At 51.0% G+C, this 15404-nt stretch overlaps 1 long non-coding RNA gene across 2 annotated transcripts; it reads right to left on the minus strand.

Moving 5' to 3' along the window:
• Positions 1-6361: 6361 nt before the first annotated feature.
• LOC114229866 (uncharacterized) lies at positions 6362-13129 on the minus strand. 2 transcript variants are annotated; one of them, XR_008558592.1, is made up of 7 exons: positions 11865-13129; positions 10716-10910; positions 9618-9760; positions 8421-8684; positions 7641-7709; positions 7329-7512; positions 6362-6971 (listed from the first exon to the last, which is right to left on the minus strand). It is a non-coding gene; the product is annotated as an uncharacterized LOC114229866 (long non-coding RNA). The 2 variants fall into 2 exon arrangements; XR_008558591.1 differs by having other exon boundaries at positions 7641-7778.
• Positions 13130-15404: the final 2275 nt, after the last annotated feature.

The following is a 15404-nucleotide window of genomic DNA, read 5'->3' on the forward strand; positions in this document are numbered from 1 at the left end:
ACTGTGACCTCCTGGTTCATAGATTGATGCTCAACCACTGTGCCACGCCGGCTGGGTGAGAAAAATTCCATTTTAATTTGGTGAGATTTATCAGTTGTTTTCGGTTTTGTTTAAATAATTCTTACATTATTGTGAGATCATTATGCTATATCCTCTTCGAGATGTTAGAAGTTTTTGTTTTGTGCATTTAACTAGGGGCCCAGTGCATGAGATTTGTGCACTTGCGGGGGGGGAGGGGGCGGCCCTCAGCCCAGCATGCACCCTCTCGCATTCCAGGACCCCTCGGGGGATGTCTGCCTGCCACTGAGGCAGGAGAGGCTCCTGCCACTGCCACTGCACTCCCCAGCTGTGAGCCCAGCTTCTGGTTCAGCAGCACTCCCCTGTTGGAGTGCCCTGACCACCAGGGGCAGCTACTTTGTTGAGCATCTGCCCCCTGTTGATCAGTGCACATCATAGTGACCAGTCATTCTGCTGTTGGGTCGAATTGCATATTAGCCTTTTATTATATAGGATCCTTGGTGCACATGCCTTCATGTCCCAACATTTCCTCTAGAATAGTTGGAAGACTTTTGAGCTTTCAAGCATCTCCCATCTTTCCTCTGTCCTCCTCTCTGCTCCCACACTCTACACATTTTTTGCAATACCACGAAATGATACAACCTTGCCCACCCTCAGGAGTTTTAAAGGTCTCCTTCAGTGTGGAAGCTGAGGATGGTAAGCAACAGAATACTGATGAAATGTGACTTAAACAATAGAAATTTGTTTTTCTCACAAAATAACGAATCCACAGGCAGGTGGATCCAGGATTGAATTCAGCTGCTCAGAGAGGTCATGGTAAGTGTCTCTCTTCCCACTGTTCCCTCATGGCCACATGATGGCTGCCCCGGCTAGAAGGTGGCCAGAGCTCCCAGCATCAAAGAGAGGAAAACAGTCCTCTCTTCACTATTGTGCTTCTCATTAGGGAGGAAAACAGCTTCTCAGAAATCAACTATGAGACTCTCTTACATGAGCCCTTGGCCAGAACTGTCCCAACTGCAAGGGACATGGGGCAGTTTACTGTCAAACTGCTCCTGAAGGAGGTGCCTCAGCCCCGGAGAAGGAGGAGAAGGTGGTGAGGGGAAGGGCAGTTGGGAAGTGTCTGAGGGTGAGCTTCCTGTTTCTGCTGTGAACTCTAATGGCCCCGTACACTTCTTCTTGGATTTGTGGAGGAAAGGTGACCCGAGATTCAGGCATGGCTGTTTCAAATCAATTTTATAGTATCTTAAACTACTCTGTCCAATATGGTCAATATTAGCCACATACAAGTTTTAAAAAATATGTTTTTATTGATTTCAGATAGAGGGAGAGGGAGAGAGAGAAACCTCAATGATGAGAATCATTGATTAGCTACCCCCTGCATAGCTCCTATGAGGTATCAAGCCTGCAACCCAGGCATGTTCCCTGACTGTGAATCAAACCGTGACCTCCTGGATCATGCGTGGATGCTCAACCACTGAGCCACGCCAGCCCTGAAGCCACATATAACTTTATAAAATTAAATTTAGATTGATTAAAATGAAGTAAAATGTAAAGGTCACTTATACATTGAGGTTTCCCTTTTTGGATACCTGGAGAGTGCTGACTTGGTGTATAGACCGAATGGTTTCCTTTCATAGGAAATAGAAATGAGAGGAAATGTGTCTCCCTCAGAGCAAGAATGTTCACATGAGAATGAGGACCTTTGGCTGATTCAGCCATATCTTTGCATGGGTCCCTTTGGCACAGCACGCCTCCTTCTGAAATACTCACCTACAGATGGCATTCTTTATCTTTTTTCTAAAAAAGTTTTGATGATGGTTTTAATTTTAATGATAGATTGTTCCAGTTGTGTCAGTGAACTATGGCCCTTCAGGTAGAACCAGGGTGTGTACCTTGTTTCCCTACCATCCTGTGTCAGTGGGACCATTGCTCTTCCTAAGACGAATTTGACTGCGAGTTAAATTCTGGGCTCATGGAGGAAGGAAAATGATTAAGGAAGTGTTTAGTGGAGGGAGTTGTTTTGAATCATTTCTGTTGCAACCAAAGCAATGCTCTTTCTATCCCAAGTGATTTAAATTTTGTAAACAGCTACTCTGGTGGTTGTTGCTGCTCAAACAGCAAATCAAGTTACACGCTGAGGGAAGTGGAATGTAGCTCATTATGTAATTTTTACTTGTAATGAAACCACTTCAAGATGTGAAACAGTGCTTGGGAACTGAACCTGAGACCCTTCAGTCCACGGGCTCAAACCACAGTGCAAGACGGCCAGTATTTGCCACTCATTTTTGTATGGCCTGGGAGCTAATAAGTCTTTACATTTTTAAATGATTAAAACAATTTTTTAAAAGAATGGCATTAAAAACAACTGTATAGAATTCAAAGGACAATGTTCATAAGTAAAGTGTTATTGGAGCACAGCCTTGACCGTTTATTGACAGAGGGCCTAGGACCACCTCCTGCCCAGCGGCAGCATAGAGTCACTGCAGCAGATATTGCATGGCTTAACCGTCCATGTTGGCATTTCTGCCCGCTCCCTGCACAGATAGAGAGAACAGACTCCCAGTCTGGGCGGGCCCCCAGTACAGTCACTTTCTGGATAGTGGTTATGTCCCCATCCATCCAGAATCTGCAGCCAGGTTGCCAGCCCCACCCCATCCCTCTCTGTGACTTTGCTGTCCAAGTCTCCCCTCTGGTCCAGGTCCATCTGAGGGGAGAGTGAGGAAAGAGCACTGCCAGGCCACATAGAGTAGGGAGAGCCCAGTCAGTCTCCCCCAGGAACTACTCCACGGTGACCATCCTCTGCTCTGGGGACACAGGGACCCCCAGGCCTGGGGCTAGGCCACACCCCTCTTCTGGATGTCTCCTGGTGGAGAGGCCCATTCTGGGTGGTGGGTACTCCTGGCAGCTGAGGCTACTGTGTCCTGGGGTGCTGGCATTGAGGGGCTGGGCAGAGTGCTGTGTTCCTGCTGGGCATCAGGTCCTCACTGCGGAAGCTCTCCGGCCTGCAGTGGAGCAGGCCGCGTCGGAGGAACCTGGTGTCAGGGTGAGGGGACACAGAGGGACACACGTCAGTCTCTCACTCTCGCTCACCTGCCTCCAGTGGGCTCTGCGCTACCTCCTGCTCACAGAGCAGAGGGAGCCCTGCTGGGGAACCCGGAGCACACTTCTGCCAGGCTGGCATTGGGGATGTCAAGGACATGCTAGAATTCTCTAGAAGTTCACAGTGGGGTTCAAAAACAAAATAAGGTGGGAGTAAAGTGCAGGGCTTCTGCTAAAGCTGAAATTAGCAACAGCTGTGAGGCATCACACTCCTTAGCCCTTGGGACAGCATAGACAGACCATCTTCTGCACCATTAACAAGCCTAAGCACCGTAAAGGAATCATACTCACCCTGTGTCCTCTGACCATGATGGACAAGACCTCCCAGCGCTGTCCCCATCTGGAAGCTGCAGGAACTCAGCAGGGCCCCTGAAGGCCCAGGTCTGCCCCTGCTCTGGTGACTGCCGCCTTCTGCCAGCACCTCCCAGCCTGGAGCAGCCTACTGCAGGCATCTCCTAGATGAAGGGCCACCAGTAGAAGAGGAAGGGAAGGAGGGCATGGGGAAGATGAGTCAGAGCTTAGACCCAGGCCCCAGACCTGTGTCAGGCAGCATCAGTCTGCGGGATGGCTCAGCAGCCCAGGAGACAGATCCACCTGCCAACTCCTGGCCCATGAAGACATCTGGACACTCAACTTGCCAGAGACACAGCCTGCTGTTTCACATGCTAGTTAGGAGTCACGTGTCCTGGGAGTTGTCCAGGAAGACCTGCGGTCACAAACACAACAGGTACCATTTATCACCTGCTTCCCGTGTGCCAGGCATGATGCTAGAAACCACAGGTGCAATTGCAAAAGAACAAAACAAAAACCACCCACAACTCATTCAATTCTCAAGGCAACCTCACAAGGCTGTATTAAAACAACCTTCGATGGGTAAGGCAAATGAGGTCATAGTTCAGCCAGTCCCACATCCAGAGAGTGGCAGGTTGGGGTTGAACCCACAGCTGTCCAGCTCTGCAGCTGTCTTTCACACACCCGGCCCCTCTCTGCACAATTCTAAGTCGTTGACACCCATCTTCACGAGTGCATCCGCCCTGGCCACCCAGTGGGCCCATCTTGTGAGACCCTCTCCCAGCATGAACACTCAGGGAGTGGAGGCATGGGCAGGGGCACGGTTGTGTATCTCACTTCCTCAGGCCTGCTCAGGGGTGTCAGGTTAGTGGGGGAGCATGCTGGGAAGAGGGAGGGAGGGGGCTCTCAGGAGGGAGCATCAGCTTCTACGACCAACTACTACAGCAAGACTGCTTTGGTCTTATTGAGGCTGGAAAGGATCAGTTGTCCTCTGGGCTCTTGGCAGTGGGGCCAATTCTCAGGGGGCCCCACCCCAGAGCCCCAGAGCCAGAAACCCCGGATCCAGCCTGTGTCCAGGCAGCCCAGGTGAGCGTGTGGCAGGCCGCAGTCTGAGAAGCACAGCATCAGACCATGATCTCCAGGGCAGGGCTTTGGTTTCTCTCCAGCCACCGATGCACAGTGCTCTGTAGACAGAAACAGAAATGACAGGAGGCAGAGACCATGCACATACAGGCAGTCCTCGGGTTACATCGGACTCGACGTAGGTCGTTTCATGGTTACATCGCCATCACCCATCTATAATAATAAAAGTCTAAGCAACCATCCCAACCGAACAGACTGGATGGGGTAACCAGACCCTCAGGGGTTTAGTGAGGGGTAACCAAACAACTGAGCAGCAGGCTGCATTGGATGACCAGGCTGGCAGAGGGATTAGTGTGGGCTGAACAAACAACTAAGCAGCAGCCTGTGTGGGGTGACCAGGCCCGTAGGAGGGGCAGTTGGCAGTGAGCAGGCTGGCAGGGGGTGGGGGGCAGTGAGGGGCGACCAGGATGGCGAGGGCGGGCAATTAGGGACGATCGGGTTGGCAATAGATGACTAGGCCATTAGAGGGGGAAGTTAGGAGTGATCTGGCAGGCAGGCAGGTGAGCAGTTAGGAACCAGTGGTCCCAGATTGTGAGAGGGATGCCCAACTGCCTGCCAGGGGATCAGGCCTAAACCAGCATTTGGACATCTTCTGAGGGGTCCTAGATTGAAGAGGGTACAGGCTGGCCTGACGGGACCCCCTGCACTAATTTCGTGCACCGAGCCTCTAGTTTATTTATAAAAAAAAGTTCCATCATTTCGATGTATGTACACATGTATGTGCTTGATTTTTTTTATTATTTACTGTATTTATCATAAGTAAAACTCAGGAATTGTTATCTCTCTTTTAAATTCTTTTTACTGTTTCACTTCATCACTGCTTTGTATGTGCTCCATTTGAGTGACGTAGGTGCTTATGCAGGTGGGTTCGACTCACAGCAAAAATTGCGTTACCTGGCGATGTAGGAACAGATCTCCAATGTAACCGGAGGACCTACTGCATTGCCTCAGGACCAACCACAAGACTAGGTATATGTATGTGACAAAACTTTCTGTGGAACGGGTTTCCTTTGTTTTTGGGGGGTGGGGAGCAGGCATCATGCGTGCTGCCTAACACATAGGACACGCTCAATACGTCTCTACTGAACAAATAGTTTGTATTGTGTGTCGCCAGGCTCTACTATTGCAGGCCAGAGAATTTGCTATGTGGCCAGAGAAAGCTCAATCATGTATGCTAAGGGGAATGAGACAATCACCAGAGCACTAAAACCCTCCAAGGGTTTCACTGTCAGGCGGGGACCATCACCGGTGCACGGAGGCACGAGCTCAGTAACAGGCGCACATGCAGCTTCAGGAAAGCTCCACGGAGACATGAGGGTTTCCTAAGGCAGCTGATGTCCAGGGCTCAGAGCTGCAGAGAAGCGCTCAGCAAACTCACGCTCAAGGCCACCTTCAGCTTGCCATCCTTTTTTTGTTGTTGTTAATCCTGATCTGAGGATATTTTTTTCACTAATTTTTAGAGAGAATGGAAGGGTTTAAGGGGGGGCGGGGGAGAGAAACATCAATGTGAGAGAGACACAATCATTGGATGCCTCATGCACAAGCCCTGACCAAGACTGGTGGATCGAGCCTCCAACTGAGGTACGTGCCCTAGACTGGATTCCAACTTGAGACCCTTCAGTCCACGGGCTGATGCTCTAACCACTGAGCCAAGCTGGCTAGGATGTGCCACTAGCTTTGGATGGCCTGGGAGCTGGTAAGTCTTTACATTTTAAATGATTAAAACAAATTTTTAAAAGAATGACATTAAAAACAACTCTATAGAATTCAAAGGACAGTGTCCATGAGTAAAGGGTCATTGGAGCACAGTCTTGCCTGTTTATTGACAGATGGCCTAGGACCACCTCCTGCCCAGCGGCAGCAGAGAGTCACTGCAACAGACAGCATGGCTTAACCTTCCATGTTGGCATTTCTGCCACTCCCTGCACAGATAGAGAGAAAGCCTCCCAGTCTGGGCGGGCCCCCAGTACAGTCACTTTCTGGCTAGTGGTTATGTCCCCATCCAGCCAGCTCTGCAGTCAGGTTGCCAGCCCCACCCCATCCCTCTCTGTGACTTTGCTGTCCAGGTCTCCCCTCTGGTCCAGATCGATCTGAGGGGAGAGTGAGGAAAGAGCTCTCCCAGGCCACACACAGAGTAGGGGGAGCCCGGTCACGCTCCTCCAGGAACTACTCCAGGGTGACCATCCTCTGCTCCGGGGACACAGGGACCCCCAGGCCTGGGGCTGGGCCACACCCCTCTTCTGGATGTCTCCTGGTGGAGAGGCCCATTCTGAGTGGCGGGTACTCCTGGTGGCTGAGGCTACTGTGTTCTGGGGTGCTGGCATCGTGAGGTGGGACAGAGTGCTGTGTCCCTGCTGGGCATCAGATCCTCACTGCGGAAGCTCTCAGGCCTGCGGTAGAGTGGGCCACATTGGAGGAACCTGGTGTCAGGGAGAGGGGACACAGAGGGACACACGTCAGTCTCTCACTCTCACTCACCTGCCTCCAGTGGGCTCTGTGCTGCCTCAGACTCGAGGAACACAGGGAGCCCTGCTGGGGAACCCAGAGCACCCTTCTCCCAGGCTGGCATTGGGGATGTCCAGGACATGCTGTAATTCACTAGGAGTTCATGCTGGGGTTTAAAAACAAAATAAGGTAGGAGGAAATGCAAAGCTGCTGCTTACGCTTAAATTAGCAACAGCTGTGAGGCACCACGCTCCTTAGCCCTTGGGACAGTGCAGACAGACCATCTTCTGCACCATTAACAAGCTTAGACACTGTAAAGGAATCACACTCACCCCGTGTCCTCTGACCATGATAGAACAGAACTCCCAGCCCTGTCCCCATCTGGAAGCTGCAGGAATTCAGACTCGGAGGATGGGTAGCTCACCCAGGTGCTCAGAGCTGGTCAGTGAGGAGAAGGGATCTGAACCCAAATCCGTGAAAACTCCCAGGCCTGAGTCTGAAACAGCATGATGTGCCCTATGGAGGCAAACCCATCAAACTTTGAGGAACTTGCTAATCGTCTTCTTTAAATCATACAGATAACACCAAGCCCAGAGCACAGATCCAAGGACACTGGAAAGTGCCCAGAAGGAAGGCCGACTTACCCTTCAGGCCGCGAGGTGAGCGGTCACTGGAAGCATCCCTGCGGCTCTCTAAGCTGCCTGGCGGGGACCCTGGGAGGAAAGGACCACCCTGAACCAAAGGGCCGCTGACCCGGTCTAGCCCAGACTACGCCATCCAGTCTGCAAAGAGGACAGAACAGAGCAATTCTGCCACAGCTCAGGGAGTGCCCTCAGAAGGACGGACCTGAGTTCTGGAGATGCCCCAGGAGGGGTCCCACCTCCCCTGAGCTCCAGGCCCTGTGCACAGTGGGCATGGGCTGTGCGGGATGAGAGCCTGTGCTTCTGTGTCTGTGAGGTCTGGGGCTGGGGCTCAAACAGTGTTGTTAACAGAGGGAATTTCAGCCAGAACTCGGGTATAGACCAAACAGGGCGGCTCCGGGAAAGGAAGGGTTGGAGGGTGGGGAGCCCACCCTTAGGACACATGGAGCTTCTAGAACATGTGGAAACACACTGCCTAGACCAGCACAGAGGCACCTGGTGAGGGCGGGAGCCAGGACAGGGCAGAGTGTGAGCGCCCACGTGTGCACAATAGAGCCAGTGCCCACTCTGGGGGCGGCTTCACCTAGGTGGTCTGAGGGGGCGGGTGCTGGGGCCTCAGGAGGAAAGACTCCCCTTCACTGGAGGGAAGTAAGCAGGAGCTGCATGCTTGGCCCCTAGGGGAGGCGGGGAAGGGGTGTTGGGGAACTGGGGTCCCCATTCCCGCTTCAGCATTAACACCTCCACTTTCACCTCCAGTGTGTGGGACTTGCACACAGGCCTTACTTGAAGGAAAAGCACTGTTGATGCAAACAGCTGTGAGAACCCAGGCTGAAGGGCACCACACACAGCCCTCTCCCCGTGCTGCCTGCGGTTGGGAACTCGAGCTCCAGGGACCGCTCACAGGGGCTGTCATCTGAAGTCTAGCCGGCGGGGAACATAAGGCTGGAGAGTCGGCAGACCTGGAACATCCACGGGGATCCTGGGCCTTTTGCAAGACAGCCACCTCTGACTCTGGCCCAGTCCCTGAGTCCTGGTCGTGTCCAGGTCCTAGAGGGAGGGAGGGACAGGTGGACCGTGCCCTTAGGGAGCATGTGCCTGCCTGTCCTATCTCCCCCCTGTTTCTCCTGCTGGGACAGCCTCACACTCGGGACTCTATCTGACTTAACTTTAAGTCACACTTCCGCCTGGGACTCCAAAGGACAGCAGTGTCCTGGCCTAAGGGCCATGCAGCACAGACAGCTGATACTTAGTATCCCGGGAGCCCCTCCCCCCTCCAGGGCCAGCTGCACCAAAGGCAGGGCCCTGAGAGCAATTCTCTCCCAGGGACCCCGAGCTCTCCAGGGGCTGGAGGAAGGAAAAGGAAAGAACCACCACCTGAGGGAGGATGCGGGCTCCCTAGAGACTGAGCCTGCACCAGCAGCTCCTCCCAGCAACGTCCAGTATCCATGGGCCACCAGTCACTGCTCTTCCCTGAGAAGGACTAAGATGCCCCGTGCCTCAGGCCTGCCAGCTGCTCTCTGACAGCAGCCCTGGACCCCTCCAAACTGACACCTGGGTCTCCATTTTGCAGACAGTTCTAGGTCCACCTGAGCGTGAGCACTGGGCTGCCAGGGAATCGCCATGAGCAGGGCTGGGTGTGCAGTGTGAGGGGCCCTCGGGCAGGCTCCGCAGGCGTCTGGACAGGCCTGGGCTCTGGCTCAGGATGGGATCCAGGCTGAGACAGCCCGAGGGTTAGCCTGAAGGGGTGGGGTCTGGAGCCACATAGGCCGCCAGCAGGCCCAGGTACGGTGGTGCTCCAGGGCTTCTGCTCTGCCGAGCCTGGGAGACCTGACCGACTGCTGAGTGCCCACAAGGGACACGGAGTAAGCCCGCCCCAGCCACACACGGCACCGTGCCCCTGACACCCAGCAGTGAGTGGCTGCTGTTTCAGTGTCTGGCCAGGAGCACAGAGGGACTGCCTCCTGCCCTGTGCTCACTCACCTCATCTTCTCCCAGGGGTGCTTCTGATTTGTAAACAAGGGGCCAGGTCCTGAAGCTGCCCCAGGCAGCCTTGAGGGCAGGGACCCTGTCTGTCTTTGCTGGGCTTGTCAAACCAGGGTTATGCATGCCAGAGCTTCCAGGACCTGTGGGAGGTAAGATTATGAAAAATCATAACCGCGTATCTTCTCGTCATGTTCTAACACCCCGGGACAGTCATTTTCAGCTCTTTCTGCTGTCCTCAGATATTTCATCTCTGGGTTAGAAGCAGAATGTCTTTTTAAGTTTTGAGCTTTATTTCTCCCTTTCTGTTGCATATTTTAAATTTCCGATTGCTCTTCCCCAGATGCTCCTTTTCATAGCATCCTGCTCTGGTTTCACCGTGCAGAGTGGCTTACTCTGAGGTCATGACGGACATTTTAAAGCTTCTATCTCTGTGCCTAATGCCCACTGACTCTGTTGCTCTCACATTGGTTTGTCTCTGGTGTTGCAGGCGCTCCTCAGGTGTCCGGGGACCCTGACCTCTCATGGGCTCCCCCTGGCAAGATGTGACCCCACTGCTCTGCTGGGAATGTCTCCTGCTAGTCAGATGCCTTGAAGAGGATGTAACGTCCCATCTAAGATGCGAGCACACATGGCTACTGGCATCTGGGAGACATCCAACCTGTCCACCCCTTCTGAATCCCCTTGTTTTTCAGTCTAGGACACCTGCCCTCCACTCCATGGACTGGCCTCCAGTGCAGGGACCCTGTCAAGTCTCCTCCCTGGAGAATAAACCTCCAAAGTTGCCTAATTTTAGCCCAAACTCTGGTTCGTTCACCTCTGTTCAGGAGTCACTTGGTGCCACCAATTCCTGACCAGTGGTGTGGGTTCCAGGGCTCAGGCCCCGGTCTCTAGATGGAGGAGTTACCCTCCCCAAGTCACACAGCTGTAGGCAGAGCCGAGCTCTGAACCTGTGTCTGTGGAACACCAAACCTGTCCACAGCTTCACCCACCTGCTGACCACCTCTCAGTCTGAGAGGCGCCTCTTGCCCCTGTCTTTGGGAAGGACCTTGGGCCGAGATGCTTACCCTCTTGGTTCTAGAGGGACACGTGACTCACCGTGGGTGCGGCCTGGGTGCCTGGACATGGACCAGGAGGTGGAGCTGGAAGGAGCTGTAGTGATGGGTGAGGATGAACAGGCCCCGGAGCCCAGCTCTGATCGCCGGGACTTGGTGGCTGGGTCAGCAGAGGCATCCATTCGCTCAAGGCTGCCTCTGGGTGGGGCCACTCCCTTTGGTATGAGGTCCCCAGGGCCTGGGGCAGAGAAGGACAGTGAGAAATGGGGCTGCAAAATCCCATGCCAAAGTGGGGCGATCACAATGAGGCCTAGAAGCAGAGGCAGCAGGGCCCAGGGAGCCCAGGGACAAGAGGTGGGCTGTGTGCCCCATGGGCTGGGGTTTAAGGGGAGGCCCTGGCGGCAGCCTGAGCTGGAGGCCCCGAGCGGCTGGCCGTGGCTCTACCCATGGCTCACAGTGTGAGCCCCCAGCAGCTGGGAGAAAATAAAGAATGAGCTCAGGAGGCTCAACAGAATGTTGGTAAAAGTCCAACACATTAACTACTGGGCCCACCTGCTGTGTCACCCAATCCCTGATGTAAGAAGACCAGGCCTGTGGCTGCTCAGGACCACTCCCGACCTCTGGTCCAGGCCCTCAAGCTCCAGGATGTGCACCCTGCCAACAGGCTTCCCTTATGATTTCAGAAAGAAGTTCATTGGCACCCTAACAGTCATTTGTTTAAGAAGTCTTCATCTCTACATGGTGACTTTGACTCAAGAATGATAATGATTTTTACCTTCCATTTTTTGCAATGTCTGAATTTTCTACAGTGAACATATACTCTTGACAAAGGTAAATAAAATCAGAATAAAAACAACAACAACATTGGGGGGATAAACACACCTAAAAGACCTTCAACTACCTCCTAGTCGGAGAGGGGATGGGCTCTGCAAATACAAGTGATAAAAAGAATGTGTTTGGAGATCCTGGGAGCATCAGGACAAGGCTGTTTTGCACAGCGTCCTGCTCCAGGCAGCTGGAGGCCTATGGACCCGGAGCCACGCCCACTGTGGGTATTTAGGCCCCTCCACACTCTCCCAGGACCTGACCCCCCTGGCCCTCAGACACCCAGTGCCTAGAATCATGGGGAAGTTGTAAGCACCCAAGCCTTGCAAATTTAAATCAAGGGAAAATTTGGATTCTGAAGGATAACCTTGATGAGGAGCAGGATTCAAGTCTGCTGGGATGAGTCTGGCAGGCGTCCACTGCATGAAGTCAGCTTGAGCGGGAAGTCAGCGTGAGGAGGGACGGAGAGACGGAGGTGCCAGACAGCAGCCAGGGCAGAGAGACTGTGTTTCTAACAGCATGCTGGGCAGGCAGGCAGGGGACCAGCATGTGGCAGCCCAGGAATCAGAGCGGTGAATGCTGAGAAGTCTGTGCCACATCAACTGAGGAACATTGCGATCATCACCCATTTACTTTTACGTTGACATTGTGTTTATAGTGACAGTGGTTTTCCACTCACAGTACCGATAAAAATCTGTCCTTTTAACATAAAGTGGAAACAGCAAGTCGACTCAAGGGAAAATATGTAATAAGCACACACGTGATATAGACTTTTCAAAATCATGGAGATGGTACGAGGATGGCTGAAGACAGAAACAATTCAGTAGCTAAAGGCCTCTGTGGACCAGCGCTCCTGGCTGATGGTGACTGTGACCTGATGTCCCGTCTGTCCACTGCTGCCCTCTCAGCAGCATCCAAGACATCAGAGGACCCCAGCACGGTCCGACAACGTCACTCTGGGCTGAATCCTGGTTCGGCAAAATCGATCCAATTACTTGAGATGCAGAGTGGAGCAGTAAATTCTTCAAAACACAGAACACATATAAAAAGGGACTGCTCCAAAAAAGCCAAGATGCTGTGCTCTGACACAGGAAGTGGAGAAAAGGGCAGCAGATTTAAAGTTAGCTGCCCACAAATGAGTCTTAAAAAAATCTCACTTGACAGGGAACACAGAATTTCGGAAGCCTAGTGACCGCTGATGTGTTCTGTGCTGCGCAGGAGCATGGTCTCCAAGCTTGCAGGTGCTAGAGAGGGGGCGGCAATGGGCCCCAGACTCACTTAGCATGGACACCCTGGCCCAGGGACCTGGGCTTGGATGCCCCGAGGCTCCCCTAACACTGGCTGCGCTGGAGTACTGTCCAGAGGTTCCAACAACTCCTCTCTTTTGAAGTCCGAATCCACGTTGGTACTTTAAGCTTGGCTTGGAATTTGGCTCAGGAGGAAGGGTCCACTTTGGGTCATCTGACCTTTAGCTACTGTTTTTCTGTTTGAATATCAGGCATGAAGAGGGGTACATTGTGAAGACACTGGTGAAGGGAAAGGATTAGGAATCCCAGTGTCTGAGAAAAGGAGGGGCTAGTCAGAAGCAGGTGCGATGTCGGAGGAGGACCAGAACTGCATGCCTTTAAAGAAAGCCGGTGGGCCAGTGGAGACTAGGCCTTGTCCTCCTTTCCCCTTCTCCAAAAGCGATTCTTTTTGTGCTGAGTTGCTAAATTGTTATCCCCAGGATAACCCAAGAGAGGAAGGAAAAACAAAACAAAACAGCAAATAAATGAAATGAGTAACAACAAAGGACTAGGTTAGCTAAATGTTCTTGGGAGATCAGAGTCCTATCCTGCCCAGGAGAGTTGGAAACAATACCCACGGCACAACCAGAATCAGGACTCAGTGAACCATTATGCTCTGACTCCGCTTAATTCATTTAGTGGCATGCTTGTGCCAACACTTTACTGAGCACGTGAGGAGGATTCTACTAGGTGCACCAGTTAATTATGCGAATTTTTTTCAATAAATAGAGTTAAACGTATGTTGATATATAGGCGATTTGATATGTATGCGATTTTGTTGTATGGACAGCAAGCTTCAAAACTTCATATGTCAAATTTGCTGAAGGTGTTCACATAGCATAGATATTTTACCCTTAAAAATGTTTAATTCCATGCCAAAAAAAGAGCATTTGTGTGAAGTTTTAATTCATTACTTTATTTTGAAGATAAGTGCTGCTGAACTCTTCCGGAAGCTTATGATGAACATGCTCCATCTCAAGATACTTGTGAATGTTGATTTAATGGCTTTACAAGTGATGATTTCAATGTCAAAGACAAAGAATGTCCAGGTCAATTGAAAAAGTTTGAAGACCAATTACAAGCATTATTGGATGAAGATGCGTGTCAAACTCAAAAACAACTTGCAGAAAGATTAAAGATTGCTCAGCAAACAATTTCTGATTGTTTACAAGCAATGCCAAAGATCTTAAAGGAAGGAAAATGGGTGCCACATCAACTGAACGAAAGACAAATGGAAAACCGAAAATCATTACTAAAATGTTGCTTCAATGGCATGAAAGAAAGTCTTTTTTGCATCGAACTGTGACTGGGGATGAAAAGTACATTTATTTGGAGAATCCCAAATGCACAAAATTGTGGGTTCATCCAGGTCAACCATCAACATGGACTGCCAGGCCAAATCGCTTCGGAAAAAAGACTATGCTCTGCATTTGATGGGAACAAGAAGGTGTGGTGTATTACGAGCTTCTAAAACCAGGTAAACCATTAATACTGATCGTTACTTACAAATAATAATCAATTTGAACCACTCTTTGATCGTGGAACGACCACAATGTGCCCGAAGACATGGCAAAGTAATTTTGCTTCATGATAACACTCCATCACACAGTTCAAAACCAGTTAAAGACACGTTAAAAGATCTTGCCTGGGAAGTATTAACCCAGCAACTGTATTCACCAAACCTTGCTCCTTCAGATTAGCACTTGTTCTGATCAATGGCACACGCACTTTCTGAGCAGCACTTCAAAACATACGAAGAAGTGGAAATTGGGTCTCTGAATGGTTTGCCTCAAAATAAGAAAAGTTCTGTTGGGACAGTATCCACAAATTACCTGAAAGATGGGGAAATGTGTAGCTAGCGATGATCATTACTTTGAATAAAGCACTTTGGATATTCCTCTTGAAATGATTTTGTATTTATTATTATAATATCTGCGTTATTAAACGGTACACCGAGTATATTGCACTAGGAGCTGATGCCTTAGACTATTTTTCAATGTCATTGTGTAAAATTATTAAATAAGAATTTTTATTAGTTTAGGAGACGGTTTTTCTTACTCCTCCGGCCTAATGACAACCTCCCTGACTACTTGGCTCACACACAACTAACTCCTACTCCTGTTCAAAGATCTTGGGACACTTCCTGGGATGCTTCTGGCTGCTGCAACAGGATAGCCTACCTGAACTGCTCACTGATAATCCTTGTACATCTAAATCAGCCTCTTATGGAAGGATGAGTTTGAAATACCTCTGTTTCATACCAAAACACTGTGAACACATCGATAATTATTCCCATTTAGATCCCTACGCATCCTCTCCTGCAAACCTACACTTCATGACCTTTGAATTATGGAGTCTTATCAGAGCAGACAATTGGCCTAATATCCTGAACTTGTCAGGTACATGAGCATAACTGCTTTATCCAATTTCTGATTTAGGGTTCAAGTCCATAGCAGAACCCCTGGTTATTTCTCTTTCCACAGCACCAACTGGTGGCCACAGCTCACACCACAGGAGAAGGGACCCACTATGCAATGCTGGTGCCCCAGGCTTAGTCAGCAACTTCAGGGACCAAAGCAGCTTTAACTGCAGGCAGTGCTCACAGTGGTTAAGTGTTCAGG

This window comes from Eptesicus fuscus, chromosome 16 (assembly GCF_027574615.1).
Source record: "Eptesicus fuscus isolate TK198812 chromosome 16, DD_ASM_mEF_20220401, whole genome shotgun sequence".
Taxonomy (NCBI): domain Eukaryota; kingdom Metazoa; phylum Chordata; class Mammalia; order Chiroptera; family Vespertilionidae; genus Eptesicus; species Eptesicus fuscus.